We start from the raw sequence: 4,983 nt of genomic DNA on the forward strand, positions 1-4,983 counted from the left end.
GCAGCGCCCGGCGGGGCACAGCGGGGAGGCGGCAGGGGGTTCACTTGGTTTTCACGTGTTTTAAAGGGGTTTTAGGATGTAGCGAGCACAGTTCCTCCGGACGTGCCTTGGCGCAGTGYGTTCCTTATGGAGATGTGGGAACCACCAGGCTCCCCACGAGCCTTCCTGCAGCCCCAGACGGGAGCCCGTGGTCTGGACCTCTGCACCCGGCCTTGCCCTCCACACCAGTCAGAGGATGATGATGMTGCTGCTCCCCAGGCCTCCCGGGGCTCCCTGTCCCCTTCCAACGGAGAGGTCTCCCCTGCTGGGTCAGGGCGAGCCTCAGGGCYACATGTGCAAGCAGAAACATTTTAGTGATTGCTTTGTGGTTTAGTAGGTTTTTCCCTGGGATGTCTTGTGTTTAAAAGCAGACCAGGACAGGTAGTTACTGTTCTTGTAGGCAGCAACATGAGCAGCACTGGCATTTGCTACGCATCAGTTGGGAAAGTGGTGGTAGGGTGAAGGTGCCATTCCGCTAGGAAGACTGGAAGGGTTTGTTGCTGTTGGTTTTCTGCATAGAAAGGTRTAGCAAGGACAGCCCCATGGCTGTCCGGTAAGCAGGTGTAAATGCCACGCAGTGGGTACTAATCTCATGAAAATGAGGAAGTGCTTATTGGCACAAATATGCTTTCAAAATGCTAATGTAATAGAAAGTTATAAAGCATATCTTAAGCTGCAGCATGCGCATCTGGGTGTGTATTTTAGATTATTTTAAACACAAATACCTTAGAAGTATTTCATGTGTGATCAGTATGGTGTTTTAATGAATACCCTTTTAACTTAAACATCTGCCTTAAAGTACACAATGAAGAGTTCTGTAGAGTTTGTTATTAGTCTTTGAATAAGGTTAAATTGCCATTTATGTAAGTGTAGATAATTACTGTTCCCATCAAGGCTTAAGAGTTAGATATTGGTTGTTTTGTGTGTGTGTGTGRCTTATAAGAGGTGCAGCCATCARGAATGTCCCTGCTGTCATTGCAGGCTTTGCAGCTTCAATGTCCTGTGCTGGTTTCCCTTGGAAATGCAGCTGTCTCCAGCGTGAGGAGTTCCCCGAGACATGTGCAGCCTGCCTTGTGCCTTAGCACAGCCCAATACCCTGGCTCCAGCTAAGCCTGGCTCTACAAAATTGACACAGGTAATTCAACTCCTSCATGTGTCTGCAGGTGGTGGCAACAGCTGCCAAACTATTCACATTAAACTTTTGTTCATCTGGTGTCTTTGCWTTCTGCTCAAGTGTGGTCCCAATGGTAAATTACATTGTCAGTTTTTCTTAATGCAGGTGGGAGCTGACAGAGAAATAATATGGGTAACAGTCAAAATACWTATCTTGTGCTTGCTGTTTATAAATATGTCCTTAGGTTACTACACTGATTGAACACRCTCTTTTCCAAGTGTTTTTGCTCTCACAGCTCCCTGAAGGCTGTCTTTTTTTCTTTTATACTCAAAATTGCAGATTTGCTGGCTGAKTTGTACTGATTGTCTCTTGGAAACAGCAGTGTTAAATAATGTCAAAAAGGTAACATAAATGTGGGCCTGAAGTTCTGTTAGCTGTGGGCAGAACTCTGGTTGAGAAAATTATTACCATCAGCTGGTCCCTGCCCTTCCAAATGAATAAACAACTCCTTGCATACTGAAGGTTGGTTGTATTCCAGAATATTTCCCATGTAATAGTTAAAAATAAAATTGGAAAGTTTATTTGAAATATGCTCATCAGATGCTGCTCCTGATGGCTTACATAAATCAACTTTGGAAGAGCTTTTTCTGCATCTTAGACCAATAGAGTTTCACAAACTTTCCACATGTCAGATTAGGGTAAAACAGTAGGAGAGTCTGTAATTACTATTTTCTGTGACTTCAAAATGCTGTTGCTTCTGCTCAACTATTCATCTCAATAGCAAATTAACACAGCTGCAGATGCAGATTTCACAAATGAGTTATTTGGTTCTGTTGCTGTACATTGGTGGAGGCTTTTCCCTGTTAGTTCTTCTACCACCTGCACCTTCCTCTGCCATTTACAGAAAGTTTGTGGTCTGATGCTCTTTGGTAGCCTGATGCTGATGTCCATGACCACTAGTTAAGTAATGATAGATGCTTTTACTCTCTCCGTGGTTTCTTTATATGTGATGGATAGTTTTAGTTATTTTTTTCTTATTCTGTTCTGAAACTGTTCTGTACTTTGTTAGTAGCAAAGTTTTATCTTACTCTATTTCTGCATATCATCTTTGCCTGTCTGAAAGAGGAAGAAAAAAAGCTGTTATCAAAGAAAAAAAGCAGTTATCAAAGAGGGGAAAAAAAAAACAGTTATCAAAGTTCATTGGTTGTGGAAGAAAAAGCTGGGGAAGTAAATGACAATTCCAAACGGTAAATAGCCACAACTAAATTTTAGGGAATTGTGGTTATATCCTAGATTGACTTAAAAGTTGAGCATTGACAGGCTTGAAGGTAGTTTCTGGTCCTCGTATATGCCATTAACTTCAGTTCCAGAATATATTGTGGTGAGAAAAGGTTCCCATTTCAGAGCAGATGCTTCTTACTCTGCACCTTTGAGTACAGAGCTGCATCTTCATTCACAAAAAAAAACACCCCACACAAAACAAAAAGCCCAGCTATGTTTCTGTACAGCAGAAATCCCCTTTCCCTTAAATGAGGTGCACTTTTTTTTTTTTGGTAACAAGCTTGTAGTCATAAAACAGATTGCTAAGTTGCATTTCCCTGAAGTCAGCAGGTTTTAGTGTCAGTTCCCTTTCCCAAATTCATGAAACCGTCTGCAGGATGTGATTTGGTATCATTTTCAAGCACTGTGCAGATGAGGCCTGTAGGTAGCAGCAGCGTTCCAGAAAATGCTGCTCGGCCCCGAGCACTGCTCAGCGGGCTGACTGTGAACCAAAGACTGTAACTGAACTCAAACACTGTCTAACGAACTTGCTTAAATGATTGCCCATCGCTAGGGGAAGGGGGAAAAAAATAGTTTGTTCAACTTAAGGTCCTAATTAAACAGAAAAAAACCTATAGCCAGCAAAACAGGGAGGGGTCATGTCAGTGCTTGATATATAAATATACTTTGTCTTCCATATCTCTTAAAGCTGTTACAGGACACCCTAATTATAAACAGGCCTTGAACCCCAATAGATGCTTTAACACAGCAGCCTCCCAGGTCTCTCGGACTAGCCAGTGCTTCCTGTTAGGACGAGGCCCTTGGGAAGCTGTGCCTGTGTTCAGGGCTGGAGCTGCAGGTTTATTACATTAGTGGTCTTCCTTGGGACCGTTTCCCTCCTGGGCGAAGGGTGCCACGGCCGCGCTGCTGAGCAGGGGCTGTGAGGAGGTGGCTGCAGTCGCACTSTGCGTGAGAGCCCTCAGCAACTCCTGCCCCCCAGGTGGCCGGAGAGGTTGGGTCTGCTCCAGCAAACTGGCTACCTCTACGTGCAAGCGTTCTGCAGGTCCCAGAGCTGCAGAGGACACTACACCTTTTACAGTGACTGCATCTGGCAGTTTTCCAGGAGTCACAGATATTTAATCTATTAGATGCAGGTGTAGTCTCAGGGAATGCTATGAAATCCTTTACCAGAATTGCAGAAGTATTTTCACTTTGTTCAAACATGGGGCTCACACGTGGTATGAGCGTTGATTTAATATGCTGCAATTAACTTGACCCTTCCCTTCTGAATGTATCACATATTGTCTTGGAGTGTTTATAAAAAGCAAATTATACTGTTTTGTTGTTGTTGGAAATCCCTTGATAGTGTAGATATCAACAAAATGGTATTTTCTTCATCAATTTTGACATGCCCAAGGATGTATATATTTAATGCATTCCCAATTTCAATCGTCAATACAGAAAAGGTTCTGACTAAYCTTCTTATACCTGCTATGTGTTAGGCAGGAAATGCAGAATATAGGTGGAAAAGAGCTGTGAAATTACCAAGATTCCTAGTGAAAATGAGCTCAAAGAGAAGTTTGGCAAAAGAAAAGGTTTTCTTCCTCATTTCCTCTGTACCTCCCACATCATCTTAGTCGTTGTCACTGTAAGGCTTATTCTACCTATCTACAGAGGTAGTCCTGCGTGCAGCAAGTTATGTAATAGCCCAGATCTTCATTGCTTTCCTCCGAAGTGCCATGGTTGTGGCCATGTTGTGCAAGAAGTTATTAYATATGTGAGTCAAGATACTTATTTAATAATTGAACTTCTTACATCTCTGAACTTTGTCATTAGAAAGCCTTGTGTTTTCCAGACTTAAGAATGTGACTTCTTGAACCAAATCTAGCATTCCTACTCACATAAGAATTTCTCCTGTTGTTTGTTCAGTTCTAGAAAGTCCAGTTTCCCTTTAGAAGCAAGAAAAGCAGGATTTTTTTTTTCCGGTCTGCAAAATTTAGCAGGGACTTGGAAATCAGATCAGGAAGTTGTCCTTGACTCTCCCCGCCAATCATTGCTTACTGTGTACATGACCAGGAGCTGGATCATGTATGTTTTGAGATGACTATGGGAGATTAAGTGCTTCTAGTTAGAACAACTGTGTTATTGCACATGGTTTGTTTTCCACAGATTTCATAATGTAGATAATGACATGAAGATTGCATGTTCCCAGTTTCAGTTTTACAAGGAAAACTTTCTAGGAACTTTCCCAGCCAGTTATTCAATAGACACTTGTACTTGAAGCAGTCTGTGCTTTTTTGCAGATCTCCTCAGAAATGGCCAAAGTTTCTATTAAAAAGTTTCCRTGGTAGAGCAATGATTTTCTAAACAGATGGCATGCACTCCACATGCTTTTTCTATCCAACCAAGCTCCAAAATAACCTCAMGTAACCAACTGAATATCTAGGAATTATGTCTAAAAAGGAAAATCATCTTGTGAGTTTGGGTGACTAGCACTTGCAGCTTGCCTGGGCTCATAGGTGGGAGAGGAATCCCTGTTGCCAAAGGCTGGTTGAGGGACGYGGCTGGAG

Source organism: Nothoprocta perdicaria, unplaced genomic scaffold, assembly GCF_003342845.1.
Source record: "Nothoprocta perdicaria isolate Ctin4 unplaced genomic scaffold, notPer1 scaffold_71, whole genome shotgun sequence".
In the NCBI taxonomy this organism is placed as follows: Eukaryota; Metazoa; Chordata; class Aves; order Tinamiformes; family Tinamidae; genus Nothoprocta; species Nothoprocta perdicaria.